This window comes from Neovison vison, chromosome 12, assembly GCF_020171115.1.
Source record: "Neovison vison isolate M4711 chromosome 12, ASM_NN_V1, whole genome shotgun sequence".
In the NCBI taxonomy this organism is placed as follows: domain Eukaryota; kingdom Metazoa; phylum Chordata; class Mammalia; order Carnivora; family Mustelidae; genus Neogale; species Neogale vison.
In genome coordinates, this window is record NC_058102.1 from 97,968,778 (window position 1) to 97,986,711 (window position 17,934).

At 37.8% G+C, this 17,934-nt stretch overlaps 1 pseudogene; it reads right to left on the reverse strand.

The window, feature by feature from the left end:
- Positions 1-2,306: 2,306 nt before the first annotated feature.
- Positions 2,307-11,375, reverse strand: LOC122891003 (annotated as a pseudogene).
- Positions 11,376-17,934: the final 6,559 nt, after the last annotated feature.

Genomic DNA, 17,934 nt, shown 5'->3' on the forward strand with positions numbered 1-17,934 from the left:
ATATATCCAGTTGCAAATCCTTACCCCAATATACTCCATTTAATTTAATTAAAAGTTAAACTAGTGAGTCAATAATAAGGCTTGAGAGACTTTCACTGCCTTCTGTATGCCAGGCTTAACTCTGCTTTTCATACAGGTTCACAAACTGTGTTTGTGAACAGGCAATCTGTATTGCCTGTAATAGTAAAATATTGGCAAATCTCATCATTGTCATTTAGGGGAGCCAGCATTTCTGATAGCCTTCTTTTGCCATTGAACAATGGTGTTCTCTATCATCAATATTTTTGTCTTGTTCTTCCCATTTTGTTCCAGGAAAAATATATAGATTTAACTATAGAGAGTAAGAAAGATCAAATATATAAAGGACAAAAAAAAATATCAGAAAGTGTGGTGACATGATTTTTACACAGATTTAACTTGTACAGAGTAGTTAATATGTTATGTGTTCCCTGGATCAAGAGAAAAAATTCAGTGAATCAAAATTGCTAGAAAAGGGGGAACCTGGGTGTCTCAGTGGGTTAAGCCTCTATCTTTGGCTCAGGTCATGATCTCAGGGTCTTGGGATCAAGCCCCGTATCAGGATCTCCACTCAGTGGGGAGTCTGCTTCCCCCCACCTTCCCACCTGCCTCTTTACCTACTTATGATCTCTGTCTGTCAAATAAATAAATAATTTCTTTAAAAATTGCCAGAACAGGAATGTATACAAACGTTAAAGAATATAAAACATAGTACACATTAGTATTGCCATTGAAACAGGAAGCTTGAGAGACTGTCCAATGAGATAGGAGAAATAAAACCCAACAGTAAGCAACAACAACAAGCACTAAGTGTGAAGTTTGTTTCCTTTGACATTACTTTTCAGACAGAGATTAGCAACCAAATATCTTTTTTTTTTTCAATTTATTTTCAGAAAAACATTATTCATTATTTTTTCTCCACACCCAGTGCTCCATGCAAGCCGTGCCCTCTATAATACCCACCACCTGGTACCCCAACCTCCCACCCCACCGCCACTTCAAACCCCTCAGACTGTTTTTCAGAGTCCATTGTCTCTCATGGTTCACCTCCCCTTCCAATTTACCCAAAGCAACCAAATATCTTAATTCCTAATGCAGATCTCTACTGAATGCATCTCTATTCAATGGCATGTTTTTTAAACTGGTGATCTACCACCTTGCATAAGTCTATTCATTCACTCCATTATTTTTAATCTGACTTCTAATAAGAAGTTTTGGTGTCATAATACCGCTCATACTCTAGATTTTTTTTCTCTCACGGTATTGCTCATAACCAACAGCAGTTGAAGAAACTCTTATTTTAGTTAATGTTCTAATTTATATGCCAAGTAGAGTAATAGGAGTTAGTGCCATCTCTGACTAGACTATAATAATATAGTCATGTCCAAATGAGATAGTATGAGTGAAAAGCATCAGTAAAATTGTGCATGTTCTTAGTGAAAGCTATGCAAAATATGGAGGTCTTTAATGAGTTTCAGTGTGTATATAATAAAGCAAATAATTTTTTGTCAGTTTGTTTTGTTTTTCAAATCAGGTTATGATAACTGGCTGTTATGGCTGAAGACCTCAGGCAAATAGTGCAACTTTTTTAAACATTTATTTACACACGTAAAGAAGAGATAATTAGTCTAACTCGCCATATAGCTGTGAAGATTAAGTATGATATGGTTCAGGACACATCTAGTTCAGCATATGACACAATAATAATGTTTTCTCCAGAACAGATTTTATGGAATTCCTATCAAAGTTCCTGGTGGCATGAGTGTAATGATGACTACCTAACTATTCATCTATTATATATTTTAAAATAATACAAATAAAGAAGGGCATGTGTGTAGAAAAGACTTATGACCTTTAAATCATTTGTAGCAATAGAAACACTCAAGTCAACTAGCTGAATTGGAGAATTGGACAGACATTGAAGACAGTGTGCAAAAAATATGTTTGTTACTGATAATTTCTTATTTTTTATAACTTTAGGAAAGAAACCGTGATATTAATAACAAAAAATTAAGATTTTATTAAGGCAGTGTTTACTCATTCACCATTACAGTATACAACACAATACAATATTTTTATTATTCAGAACAATCAGCAAAACGCCTTATATCTTATAACCATGGGATTTCTATTTGGAGCTGTAAATCAGTGAGAAAGTAGAACTTGCAGACAGTTTGAAGGGAAGACACAACATGGTTACTTTCAGTTTAAAGAAAGCTTCAACAAAGTGCTCAGCCTGGCAAGTATCTCTGAGATGGATATGGGAGGATATTGTAGAAGTTGAAATTTTATTTTTTCTTTGTTGAATCTTCATGATGACATCCATTCATGTTAATATATATTTTCATTTCTTTTTCAACAATACTGTTAAGTAAGTTTTTGTAAACTTGTTTTACTTGCTGGTTCACCAGGACATAAAATAAAGGGTTCAACATTCAGGGTGGGGGCAATTGAGGTGTTGAGAATAGATGCTCCTTTGGTCAGTGATGCTCTTTCTTTTGCTGAAGGCTTGACATACATGAATATACAGCTCCCATAAGAGATGGAAAGGACAATCAAGTGAGAGGAGCACGTGGAGAAAGCCTTTTTCCTCTGACTAGCAGATGGGATTCTCAGGATGGTGCTAAGGATGCACAGGTAGGAGAGAATCACTAATGGCAAAGTGAAGAGCAGAGTGACAAAAGCAAAGTAAGAGCCACTCATTTCCAAAAGCCATGTGTCTGAGCACGAGAGTTGTAAGAGAAATGATCAATTAATCAGAAGCACAGAAATCTAGCTGGAGTGGTGGGGAAATGGTAAGAAATCCTCTTAGCCAGGACCCAAAGACAAGCAGGTGATGGTGATGTACTGAAGAAATTTGCAGATGGCAATGTAATGATCAAAAGACATGGCAGTGAGAAGGAAAAAATTCAGAAACACCCATGAAGATGAAGAAAAATAATTGAGCTAAAGAATCATTATAGGAAATGATCTTGATATTTGTAATGATTTCTCCCAAAAATCTTGAGATAGAGACACTGGTGAATGTAATTTCTAAGAAGGAGAAATTCTGCAGGAAGTAATACATAGGACTCTTGAGATGACAGTCTATCAAGGTGAGGATGATGCTGGTTAGGTTTCCAGTGACACTTAATACATAAACCACAAATAAAAAGATATCATTGTGGGTCATCTGAGATGCCTAAGGGAATGAACTCTGTAATCATTGTATTATTTCTGATGCTGCTTTTTATTTTCTTTAAGCAAAATCTACTGTTGAGAAATAAAACAGAAAGAAAGAGTAGAATAGTAAATGAATTGAATAGTAGAGGAATAGAATAGTAAAGGAATTGAAGATTTAAATGTTTATATTTGCTTCTTTATAAAAATTTTTATTTAAATTCCAGTTGGTTTACATATAATGCAATACTAGTTTCAGCTACACAACTGAGTGACTCAACTACATACTACATGTGGTGCTAATTGCAAATGTCCTCCCTAATGACCATACATATTTCACCCATCCCCCCAACCACCTCCCCTCTGGTAACCATCAGTTTGTTCTCTATAGGTAAGAGTCTGTTTCTTGGTTTTCCACTCTGTTTCCTCCTAAGATTGTTTGTTTTGTTTTTAAAATTCCACATATAAGTGAAATCATAAGGTATTTGTCTGTCTGTGATTGACTTATTTTACTTATTATAACAACAAACACACACACACACACACACACACACACATGCACACCCCATATTTTCTTTACCCACTCATTAGTTAATGGACATTTGGGCTCTTCCTATAATTTGGCTATTGTTGATAATGCTGCTATAAATGTAAATGTGCTGTCTCACATTTAGGTCCTTCATCCATTTTGAATTTAATTATGGTGTAAGAAAGTGGTTCAGTTTCATTCTTTTGCATGTTGCTGTCTAGTTTTCCTAACACCATTTTTGAGGAGACTGTCTTTTTCTCATTGGATATTCTTTCCTGTTTTGTCAAAGATTTGTTGATCATAAAGGTTGTGGTTTCATTTTGAGGTTTTATATTCTGTTCCACTGATCTGTCTGTTTTTGTGCTGTATTGTTTTCATCACTACAGTTTTATAATATAACTTCCAAGTCAGCATTGCGGTGCACCCAGCTCTGCTTTTTTTCAAGGTTGCTTTATTATTGGGGGTCTTTTGGGTCTTTTGTTATTCCATACAAATTTTAGGATTGTTTGTTCTAGTTCCTGTGAAAAATGCTGTTGGTATTTTGATAGGAGTTGTATTAAATGGCTTGATCACTTTAGGTATTGTAGACAGTTTAACAATATTCGTCCTTCAAATCCATGAGCATTGAAAGGCATTCCATTTCCTTGTGCTATTTTCACTTACTTTCATCCGTGTTCAATAGTTATCAGAGTACAGCTCTTTCATGTAGGTATCTTATTGTTTTTGGTGCAATTATAAACGGCATTGATTCCTCAATTTTTCTTTCTGCCACTTCATTTTTTTGATATATTCAAATGCAACAGATTTCTGTACATTGGCTTTGTATCCTGCAATGTTACTGAATTCATTTGTCAGTTCTAGCAATTATTTGGTGGAGTCTTTTGGGTTTTCTATATAGAGTATCTTATCATCTACAAATAGTGAACGTTTGACTTCTTTACCAATTTATGTGTCTTTTATCTCTCTTTCTTGTCTGATAGCTGAGGTTATCACTTCCACTAATATGTTAAATAAGAGTGGTGACAGTGGACATTCTGGTTTTTGCTTTTGACCATAGAGAAAAAACGCTCATTTTTTTCCCCATTGAGGATGACATATAGTTTGGGGTTTTCATATATGGCCTTTATTATGTTGAGGTTTGCTTCCTCTCTCCCAACTTTGTTGAGAGTTTTTAATCATGAATAGATGTTGTACTTCATCAGATTCTTTTTCTGCATCTATTGAAAGGACCATATGGTTCTTATCCTTTCTTTTATTAATATGTTGTATCACAGTGATCAATTTATGGGTATTGAACCACCCTGGCAGTCAAGAATAAATCCCACTTGATCATGTTGAATGATTCTATTAGTACACTGTTTTTTTATTTGCTAGTGTTCTGTTGAGAGTTTTCACATCCATTTTCATCAGGGATATCGGCCTATAGTTCTCTTTTTTTAGTGGAAACTTTGATTTTGATATAAGTATAATACTGGCCTCAAAGAATGAATTTGGACATTTTCTTTCAATTTCTACTTTTGGGAATACTTTGAGAAGTATAGGTATTAACTATTTTTTGAATGTTTAGTAGAATTCACCTGGGAAGACATCTGGCCCTGGACTCTTGTTTGTTGGGAGATTACTGATTATTGATTTCATTTCTCTGTTGGTTATCAGTCTGTTCAAGTTTTCCATTATCTTTCTATTTGACTTTTGATAATTTATATATGTCTAGGAATTTATCTATTTCTTCCAGGCTGTCCAATTTGTTGGTAATATTTTTTCACAATATTTTCTTAAAATTCTTTGTATTTCTGTGGTGTTGATAGTTATTTCTCCTCTTTAATTAGCAGTAATCGCGCCTCGGATAAACCTCATTGGCTACGATACTGTCTTTTTTTTTTTTTTTTTTTTGATGCTGTCTTTTTTTTTGTGAATGAGTCTGGGAAAGGTTTGTCAGTTTATTGATTTTTTAATTTTTAAATTTATAATTAATTTATTTTTAAAGTTTTTATTTATTTGACAGGGAGAGACATAGCAAGATAGGAAATACAAGCAGGGGGAGTGGGAGAGGGAGAAGCAGGTTTCCTGCTGAACAGCGAATCTGATGTGGGGCTCAAACCCGGGACCCTGGGATCACGACCTGTGCAGAAGGCAGATGCTTAAGGACTGGGCACCTAGGGACTGCTATTAATGTTTCTAAATTTTTAAATTAGCATATAATGTACTATTTATATCAGGGGTACATGTCTGTGGTTCTTCAGTCTTACACAATTCATAGTATTCACCATAGGACATACCTTCCCCAATGTCCATCACACAGCCACCCCATCCTTCCCACCCCCCCTCCATTACAGCAGCCCTCAGTTCATTTCCTCAGATTAAGAGTCTCTTATGATTTTTCTCCTTCTCTGATTTCATCTTGTTGCATTGTTCTTTCCCTTCCCCTTATGATCCATTGTCTTGTTTCTCAAATTTCTCATATCAGTGAGATCATATGATAATGGTCTTTCTTTGATTGACTTATTTTGCTTAGGATAATATCCTCTAATTCCACCTATATCATTGCAAATGGCAAGAGTTCATTTTTTGATGTTGCATAATATTCTGTTGTTTATATATACTATATCTTCTTTATCCATTCATCTGTTGATGGACATCTAGGCTCTTTCAATAGTTTGGCTATTGTGGACATGGCTGCTATAAACATTCGGGTGCATGTGTTCCTTCAGATTGCTACACTTGTATCTTTGTGGTAAATAGCCAGTAATGCAATTGTTGGGTTGTGGGATAACTCTATTTTTAACTTTTTGAGGAACCTCCAACTTTTTTCTAGAGTGGCTGGACCAGCTTGCATTCCTACCAAGAGTGTAGGAGGGTTCCCCTTTCTCTGCATCCTCACCAACATCTTACTTTCCTAACATGTTAATTTTAGACATTCTGACTGGGGTGAGGTAGTATCTCATTGAGGTTTTGATTTGTATTTCCCTGATGCTGAGTGATGTGGAGCACTTTTTCATGTGTCTGTTGGCCATTTGGATGTGGTCTTTGCAGAAATATATTTTCGTATCTTCTGCCTATTTCTTGATTGGATTAAAATTTATTCTTTGGTGTTGTTTGGTAAGTTCTTTATAGATTTTGGATACTAGCCCTCTATGTGATATGTCATTTGCAAATATCTTCTCCCATTCTGTCAGTTGTCTTTTGGATTTGTTGACTATTCCCTTTGCTGTGCAAAAGCTTTCTATCTTGAAGAAGTCCCAATAGTTCACTTTTGCCTTTGCTTCCCTTGCATTTGGTGATGTTTCTAGGAAGAGGTTGTTGTGGCTGAAGTTGAAAAGGTTGCTGTCTGTGTTCTTCTCAAGGATTTTGATATCTCACATTGAGTTCTTTCATACATTTGAGTCTATTTTTGTGTCTGAGGTAAAGAAATGGTCCAGTTTCATTCTTCTGCATCCCAACACAATTTGTTAAAGAGAATATTTTCTTTTCATTGGATATTCTTTTCTGCTTTGTCAAAGATTAGCTAACCACAGAGTGGAGGGTTCATTTGTGGGCTCTCCATTCTGTTCCATTGATCAATGTGTTTCTTTTTGTGCCAGTACCGTACTGTCTTGATGATCACATCTTTGTAATAGAGCTTGAAGTCCAGAATTGTGATGCTGCCAACTCTGGTTTTGTTTTTCATCATTCCTCTGGCTATTTGGGGTCCTTTGTAGTTCCATACAAGTTTTAGGATTATTTGTTCCATTTCTTTGAAGAAATTGATGGTATTTTCATAGGGATTGCTTTAAATGTGTAGATTGTTCTAGGTAGCATCGACGTTTTCACAATGTTTGTTCTTCCAATCCATGAGCATGGAATGTTTTTCCATTTCCTTGTGTCTTAATCAATTTCTTTCATGAGTATTCTAGAGTTTTCTGAGTATAGGTTTTTTTGCCTCATTGGTTGAATTATTCCTAGGTATCTTATGGCTTTGGGTGCCATTGTAAATGGAATTGACTCCTTAATTTCTCTTTCTTCTGTCTTATTGTTGGTATGTAGAAATACACCTGATTTCTGTGCATTGATTTTATATCCTGACACATTACTGAATTCCTGTATGGGTTCTAGAAGTTTTGGGGTGGAGTCTTTTGGGTTTTCCACATAAAGTAGCATATCATCTGCAAAAAGTGAAGTTTGACTTCTTTCCCAAACTGGATGCTTTTTATTTCTTTTTGTTGTCTGATTGCTGAGGCTAAGACTTCTAGTACTATATTGAATAACAGTGGTGATAGTGGAAATCCCTGTCATGTTCCTGACCTTAGGGGAAAAGTTCTCAGTTTTTCCCTATTGAGAATGATATTCTCTATGGGTTCTTCATAGATGGCTTTGATGATATTGAGGTTTGTACCCTACACTGTGAAGGGTTTTGATCAAGAAAGGATGCTATACTTTGTCACATGCTTTTTCTGCATCTATAGGGAGTATCATATGGTTTTTGTTCTTTCCTTTATTAATGTATTATATCACATTAATTGCTTTGTGGATGTTAAGCCAACCTTGCAAACCAGGAATAAATACCACTTGGTTGTGGTGAATAATCCTTTTCATGTACTGTTGGATTCTACTGGCTAGTATTTTGGTCAGAATTTTTACATCTGTGTTCATCAAGGATACTGATCTGTAATTCTCATTTTTGATGGAGTCTTTGTCTGGTTTGGAGATCAAGGTAATGCTGGTCACATAAAATGAGTTTGGTAGTTTTCCTTCTATTTCTATTTCTTGGAACAGTTTTAGGAGAATATAAATTAATTCTTTAAATGCTTGGTAGAATTCCCCTGTGAAGCTGTCTGGCCCTGGGCTCTTGTTTGTTGGGAGATTTTTGATGACTGCTTCAGTATCCTTACTGGTGATGGGTCTGTTCAGGTTTTCTATTTCTTCCTGGTTCAGTTGTGGTAGTTTATATGTCTCTAGGAATGCATCCATTTCTTCCAGATTAAAAAATATGCTGGCATATAGTTGCTCATAATATGTTCTTATAATTGTTTGTATTTCTTTGGTGTTGGTTGTGATCTCTCCTCTTTCATTCATGATTTTATTTACTTGTGTCCTCTCTCTCCTTTTTGAGATGTCTGGCCAAGAGTTTATTAAACCTCATTAATTCTTTCAAAGAACCAGCTCCTAGTTTCGTTGATCTGTTCTATTGTTCTTTTGGTTTCTATTTCATTGATTTCTGCTCTGATCTTTATGATTTCTGTTCTGCTGGGTTTAGATTTTCTTTGCTGTTCTTTCTTCAGCTCTTAAGGTGTAGGGTTAGGCTTTGTCTTTCTTTCTTTCTTTCTTTCTCTTTTCCTACCTCATTTCTTATTATCGTTTTTGTTTAAAATCTAATTTGTTTGATATAAGGATTGCCACCACAGCTTTCTTTTGATGTCCATTAACATGGTAAATGCTTTTGCACCACCTCACTTTAAATCTAGAGGTGTCTTTGGGTCTACAATGAGTTTCTTGCAGACAGCATCTTTTGGTTCTTTTTAAATTATCTTATCTGATACCTGTGTCTTTAATTGGCACCTTCAGCCCATTTACATTGAGTAACTATTGAAAGATATGAATTTGGTGCCATTGTATTGCCTGTAAGGTGACTGTTACTGTATATTGTCTGTTCCTTTCTGATTTATGTTACTTTTAGGGTCTCTTTTTGCTTACTGGACCCTTTTCAATATTTCCTGTAGGGCTGGTTTGGTGTTTGAAGTTCATTTAGTTTTTGTTTGTCCCGGAAACTTTTTATCTCTTTTTCTATTTTCAATGACAACCTAGCTGGATATAGTACTCTCGGCTGTATCTTTCTCTCATTTAGTGCTGAGTATATCATGCCAGTCATTATGGCCTGCCAGGTTTCTGTGGATAAGTCTGCTGCCAATCCCGTGTTTCTACCATTGTATGTTGTCATAGATCTCTTGTCCTGAGCTGCTTTCAGGATTTTCTCTTTTTCTCTGACATTTTCTCAGCTTCTTTATTCTCCATTATTTGGTCTTCTGTACCACTCATTCTCTCTTCTGCCTCATTTATCCTAGCAGTTAGAGCCTCCATTTATGATTGCTCTTCATTATTAGTCTTTTTGATTTTTGACTTGGTTAGATTTTAGTTCTTCTATTTCTCTAGAAAGGAATTCTCCAGTATTTTCTATGATTTTTTCAAGCTCAGCTAGTATCTTTACATCAGTTCTGACATCTTTCTAATGTCCATATTGATTAGGTCCCTGGCAGTCAGTACTGCCTCTTGTTCTCTTTTTTTTTTTTTTTTTTTTTTTTTTAAGGTGAGTTTTTCCATATTGTCATTTTATCCAAAGAAGAATAGATGAATGAGAACAAAGCTAAAAGAGTAACAACAACCCCAGAAAATTATACACTAAACAAATCAAAAGAGACAGGAAACCGGGGGAAAAAATAGAGTATGATCAGGCTGGTGAATAGAACAGAGGCACACAACTAGATTTTGGGTGTATTTTGGTCTATTAGAAGAAATTGCCTCCCAAAATTTTAAAGAAAGTAAAACATATATATATATGTATATGTGTGTGTATGTGTATATATATGTGTGTGTGTGTGTGTGTGTGCATACATACATATACACACACACACACATATACATATATGCATATATATACCAAAAAAAGTTTAAATATTATGAAGGGATGCAATATGAGTGTAAAGATGAAAATTGAAAAAAGTTTTAAAAAACGAATTGATAAGAAGTTGATTGAGAAAAGAAAGTAAAAAAAAAATTTAAAAAAAGGAAGAGAATGTAATCAGTTGAAAGACTAGAATAAAGTCATACAATAGATTTACGGTATATTTTGGTCTGTTAGAAGAAATTGTATTCAAAATTTTAAAGGAAGAAAAACATATATATACAAAAATACATATATATATATATATATATATACACACACAAAAAAATAGGGTTGAATACAATGAAGTGTTTGACTGTGACAAAAATGAAAATTAAAAAGACTTCAAGAAAGGAATTGATAAGATAAAACGGTTAAAAAAAGGAAAGAGGAAAAGGCTGATAAAGAGGGGACAAGATGGCGGGGTAGTAGGAAGAGGCGTCTTTTCAGCCAGCACCCCAAAGTGAGCTGATTACCTACCAAAGAACTCCGATCACCCATGAAATCAGCCTGAGATCAGAATTATACACATCTGGATCTCTACAGGGGCAGAAGACGCCAGTGAGCAGGTAAAGCAGAATGGGAACGGCGGACTGATATCGGAAGATAAACAAAAGGGGGAGGGAGCCACCAGTGGCGACCGGTGGGAAAGTAATACCCCAATCCGAGCGAGAGTGCCCTGCGTCTGGGGACCAGCAGTAACTCGGAGACTGGTTGAAAGCACTCCAAAAGAGCAAAGGATCGCGGGGGGAAATTGTGGGAATTGGGGCAGCTAGGGAGAGGGGCTTAAGTTCCCGGTCCCAGACGGCCTCCCCGGCGCTGAGGCAGAGAGAGTGCAGCTGAGAAACCGCTCCTGGTCCCTAAGCCGCCAGCGCGCCCCAGAGCGCGTGGGTTCCGGCTCCTGTGAGGGCATGGGAGCCGCGCCGGTCTCTGGAACGCGCGCTAGCCCTACCACAAAGCTTGAGATACGCGCGCACGTCCCTCACTCTCCCCTGAATTACTGAGGCCCGGTGGGCGCTCCTTGACCTGCGCCATTGTTTCAAAGCCTAAGCCAGCGCGCGAAACTCTTCCCCGTACAGAGGGGCGCAAAAGCCCAGCCTGGGGCTCACGGACCCGCGCGCCGTTCTCAGTGTCCCAGACGCGCGCCCGACCCACAGCCGCCTCTGAAAAGAGGTGCACGCAAGCCGGGCACTCCCAGCCCGGCCGGCGGCAAAATCTCAGTGTGCGATCGCTGCTTGGAACCTTTCTGGCGGTCAGGAGCTCCCAGACAGCCGCCACTGCCTTGGCTTTGGGGACGAGCAAAAAATCCTGCGCCCCCAGGGTCTGCACCTTGGAATCTGTGCTGCCAGCGGCCAAGGGGGAATTTATTCAGCTTCTGCACCCAGACTGAGGCTTCTCACTGAGACGGAGATCAGGGTGCGGTTTGATTTCTTCTAATACTACAAAAACCATCAAAGGCGGTCAAGGTGAGAGAGAAAAAAGTGAACAAGCAAAAAAACCGCCAGAGAACAAAAGCCTGAAAAAAAACAGTTTCCCCAGAGCCCACCCCCTTGAGGGGGGCGGGGGGACTCAACTCAGGAAACATCATTGACTGACAACCCACGTGGCAGGCCCCTCCCCCAGAAAACAAACCAAGAAAGAAAAAAAAAAAAAAAAGGACTACAAGAGAACCACCACTACTTCATAGGAAAACTTGTATTGTTCACTCAGTTTCCACTATTCGGGTTCATATTTATTTTTTTTTTTATTTTTTACACATAGGTAATTTTTTTAACCTCTTAACCATCACAGCGAGCTGTACAGTACATCAAATTCCATAATACCTTTCTAATCTGAACTTTTTGATACATACACCTATGTTTTTCTTTTGCATTTTTATTTTTTGAATTCCCTTTTTAAAAAAAAATTAGATTAGTTTAGTCTAGTATATTCCTTTTTATTTTTATCCTCTAATATTCATATAGAGTTAACTTCAAAGTAATCCCCTTTTGCCAATCAATACTACCCCTATAGGTAAACCAATTTTTAATCCCCTTTGTCTTAGGAAAGTTGAGTCCTTTAACAAAGACATCAAGATACATCCAGGAAGAATCAAAACAACCTTCCTCACACACACTGAGAATTTATAAGAACTCTCCAATCTTCTTCCACCAGTGTTTCTGTGTTTTTTGTGTTTATCCTGATAGCATATAAATTTTACACTTGTGGTTCTTTTTGACGAGGTTCTTTCTTTATTTGCATATATATATATATATATATTTTCTTTTTTTCTCTTGCCATATACTTGTATCAGTCTTTTTATCTCTTTTTGTTTGTCTACTTCATAAATCTTACCTTGGGGCCCATCTGGGCTGAACCTTCTCTTTCATCTTCCCTTTCTTTCCTGTCTCTCTCTCTCTCTCTCTTTTTTCTTTTTTGTTTTTCTTTTTCTTCTTTTCCTCTTTTTCTTTTCTTTTGTCTCTCCTATGGGTGGGGAATCCTGATTCCTCAGAAGTGTTCCAGGGTGCACCTTGACTGCACCAGAGTTGATACATCCAGCTACATCTGTTCAATCTTCTCCCACCAAAATGACTCGGAGGAGGAATGCCCAAGAGAAGAAAAATACAGAGGATGGACCTTCTGCAACAGAGCTAACGGCTATCAACATAGACAATATGTCGGAAAGAGAATTCAGGCTAACAATTATCCAGGCAATAGCTAGGTTGGAGAAAGCCATGGATGACCAAACAGAATTGATTAGGGCTGAACTGAAAGCGACCAGACAGGATGTTCACAATGTTAGGGCGGAGCTTAAAGCTACCAGGAAGGAGGTTCACAATGCTCTCAATGAGTTCCAATCTAATCTAAACTCTCTCAAAGCTAGGGTAATTGAGACAGAAGATAGAATTAGTGATCTGGAAGACAAACAGATAGAGAGAAAGGATCAGGAGGAAGCCTGGAACAAAAAGCTTAGATCCCACGAAAGCAGAATCAGGGAAATAAATGATGCCATGAAGCGTTCCAACGTCAGAATTATTGGAATCGCTGAAGGGGAGGAGAAAGAAAGAAGTCTAGAAGATATAGTGGAACAAGTCCTTCATGAAAACTTTCCGAATCTCGCGAATGAAACCAGCGTTCATGTACTAGAGGCTGAACGGTCTCCACCCAAGATTATACATTCCAAAAAAACACCACGACACCTGATAGTCAAATTGACGAATTATAATTGTAGGTATAATCTCTTGAAAGCCGCCAGGGCAAAGAGGCTCCTTACTTACAGAGGGAAGCCCATCAGAATAACGTCAGACCTGTCCACAGAGACCTGGCAAGCAAGAAGAGGCTGGCAAGATATATTCAGGGCACTAAATGAGAAGAACATGCAGCCAAGAATACTTTATCCAGCAAGACTAACATTCAAAATGGATGGAGAGATAAAGAGTTTTCAAGACCGGCAAGGCTTAAAAGACTATGCAACCACCAAGCCGACAGTGCAGGAAATATTAAGGGGGGTTCTATAAAAGAGGAAAAATTCCAAGAATAGCATTGAACAGAAATTTAGAGACAGTCTACAGAAAGAAAGACTTCAAAGGTAACTCGATGTCAATAAAAACGTATCTATCAATAATCACTCTCAATGTGAATGGCCTAAATGCACCCATAAAACGGCACAGGGTTGCAGATTGGATAAAACGACAGGACCCATCCATATGCTGTCTACAAGAGACCCATTTTGAACCTAAAGATACACGCAGACTGAAAGTGAAGGGGTGGAGAAGCATCTTTCATGCCAATGGGACTCAAAAGAAGGATGGGGTAGCGATTCTCATATCAGATAAATTAGACTTCAAACTAAAGACTGTAGTCAGAGATACAGAAGGACACTACATAATCCTTAAAGGGACTATCCACCAAGATGATCTAACAATTGTAAATATCTATGCTCCCAATATGGGAACAGCCAATTACTTAAGAAAACTGTTAATCAAGATAAAGAATCATATTGATATGAATACACTAATCGTAGGAGATCTTAACACGCCTCTTTCAGAATTAGACAGATCATTGAAGCAGAAAATCAATAAAGAAACAAGAGCATTGAATGACACATTGGACCAGATGGACCTCATAGATATATACAGAACATTCCACCCTAAAACAACAGAATACTCATTCTTCTCAAGTGCACACGGAACCTTCTCCAGAATAGACCACATACTGGGTCACAAATCAGGACTCAGCCGATACCAAAAGACTGAGATTATTCCCTGCATATTCTCAGATCACAATGCTTTGAAACTGGAGCTCAATCACAAGGAAAAGTTCCGAAGGAACTCAAACACCTGGAAGCTAAAGACCACCTTGCTTAAGAATGCTTGGATCAACCAGGAGATCAAAGAAGAACTGAAACAATTCATGGAAACCAATGAGAATGAACACACTTCGGTCCAACCCTATGGGATACAGCAAAGGCGGTCCTAAGGGGAAAATATATAGCCATCCAAGCCTCGCTCAAAAGAATTGAAAAATCCAGAACACACCAGCTGTCTCTACACCTTAAAGAACTGGAGGATCAACAACAAATCAAACCAACTCCACACATAAGAAGGGAAATCATCAAGATTAGAGCTGAGATCAATGAGGGAGAAAACAGAGATACAGTAGAACGTATCAATGAAACTAGAAGCTGGTTTTTTGAAAGAATCAATAAGATCGATAAGCCACTGGCTACACTAATACAAAAGAAAGGAGAGAAATCCCAAATTCATAAAATTATGAATGAAAAGGGAGATATCACAACTAACACCAAGGAAGTAGAAACAATCATCAGAAGTTATTACGAACAGTTATATGCCAATAAGCTTAGCAACCTAGATGAAATGGATGCATTCCTGGAAAAATATAAACTACCAAATTGAACCAGGAAGAAATCAACAACCTGAATAGACCGATATCTAATAACGAGATTGAATCAGTGAATAAAAACCTCCCAAAAAACAAGAGCCCAGGACCTGATGGATTCCCTGGGGAATTCTACCAAACCTTCAAAGAAGAAATAACACCTATTCTCCTGAAGCTGTTTCAAAAAATTGAAGCAGAAGGAAAACTTCCAGACTCTTTCTATGAAGCCAGCATTACCCTGAATCCCAAACCAGGCAAGGACCCTACCAAAAAGGAGAATTTCAGACCAATATCACTGACTGATGACTATGGATGCTAAGATTCTCAACAAGATCCTAGCCAACAGGATCCAACAGCACATTAAAAAGATTATCCACCATGACCAGGTGGGATTCATCCCTGGGCTACAAGGATGGTTCAACATTCGCAAAACAATCAATGTGATACAACAAATTAATTGAGAAGAGAGAAGAACCACATGGTCCTCTCAATTGATGCAGAAAAAGCATTTGACAAAATCCAGCATCCGTTCCTGATTAAAACGATAGGGATAGAGGGAACATTCCTGAACCTCATCAAATCTATCTATGAAAGACCCACAGCAAATATCATCCTCAATGGGAAAAAGCTTGCAGCCTTCCCATTGAGATCAGGAACAAGACAAGGATGCCCACTTTCACCACTCTTGTTCAACATAGTATTAGAAGTCCTAGGAACAGCAATCAGACAACAGAGAGAAATAAAAGGTATCCAAATTGGTAATGAAGAAGTCAAACTCTCTCTATTCGCAGATGACATGATTCTTTATATGGAAAACCCAAAAGACTCCACCCCCAAACTACTAGAACTCATACAGAAATTCAGCAACGTGGCAGGATACAAAGTCAATGTGCAGAAATCAGTGGCTTTCTTATACACTAACAATGAAAATACAGAAAGGGAAATTAGAGAATCGATTCCATGTACTATAGCACCAAGAACCATAAGATACCTGGGAATAAACCTAACCAAAGAGGTAAAGGATCTGTACTCAAGGAACTACAGAAAACTCATGAAAGAAATTGAAGAAGACACAAATAGATGGAAGACCATTCCATGCTCTTGGATTGGAAGTATAAACATTGTTAAAATGTCTATACTGCCTAGAGCAATCTATACTTTTAATGCCATTCCGATCAAAATTCCACCGGCATTCTTCAAAGAGCTGGAGCAAATAATCCTAAAATTTGTATGGAATCAGAAGAGACCCCAATCGCTAAGGAAATGTTGAAAAACAAAAATAAAGCTGGCGGCATCACCTTACCTGATTTCAAGCTTTATTACAAAGCTGTGATCACCAAGACAGCATGGTACTGGCATAAAAACAGACACATAGACCAGTGGAACAGAGTAGAGAGCCCAGATAGGGACCCTCAACTCTATGGTCAATTAATCTCTGACAAAACAGGAAAAAATATACTGTGGAAAAAAGACAGTCTCTTCAATAAATGGTGCTGGGAAAACTGGACAGCTATATGTAGAAGAATGAAACTCAACCATTCTCTTACACCGTACACAAAGATCAACTCAAAATGGATAAAAGACCTCAACGTGAGACAGGAATCCATCAGAATCTTAGAGGAGAACATAGGCAGAAATCTCTTTGATATCAGCCACAGCAACTTCTTTCAAGATACGTCTCCAAGGCAAAGGAAACAAAAGCGAAAATAAACTTTGGGACTTCATCAAAATCAAAAACTTCTGCACAGCAAAGGAAACAGTCAAAAAAACAAAGAGGCAACCCAAGGAATGGGAGAAGATATTTGCAAATGACAGTATAGACAAAAGGTTGATATCCAGGATCTATAATGAACTCCTCAAACTCAACCCACATGAAACAGACAAACACATCAAAAAATGGGTAGAAGATATGAACAGACACTTCTCCAATCAAGACATACAAATGGCTATCAGACACATGAAAAAATGCTCATCATCATTAGCCCTCAGGGAGATTCAAATTAAAACCACATTGAGATATCACCTTACATCAGTTAGAATGGCCAAAATTAACAAAACAGGAAACAACATGTGTTGGAGAGGATGTGGAGAAAGGGGAACCCTCTTCCACTGTTGGTGGAAATGCAAGTTGGTGCAGCCTCTTTGGAGAACAGTGTGGAGATTCCTCAAGAAATTAAAAATAGAGCTTCCCTATGACCCTGCAATTGCACTCCTGGGTATTTACCCCAAAGACACAGATGTCGTGAAAAGAAGGGCCATCTGTACCCCAATGTTTATAGCAGCAATGGCCACAGTCGCCAAACTATGGAAAGAACCAAGATGCCCTTCAACAGATGAATGGATAAGGAAGATGTGGTCCATATACACTATGGAGTATTATGCCTCCATCAGAAAGGATGAATACCCAACTTTTGTAGCAACATGGACGGGACTGGAAGAGATTATGCTGAGTGAAATAAGTCAAGCAGAGAGAGTCAATTATCATATGGTTTCACTTATTTGTGGAGCATAACAAATAGCATGGAGGACAAGGGGTGTTAGAGAGGAGTAGGGAATTTGGGTAAATTGGAAGGGGAGGTGAACCATGAGAGACCATGGACTCTGAAAAACAATCTGAGGGGTTTGAAGTGGCGGGGGGGTGGGATATTGGGGTACCAGGTGGTGGGTATTATAGAGGGCATGGCTAGCATGGAGCACTGGGTGTGGTGAAAAAATA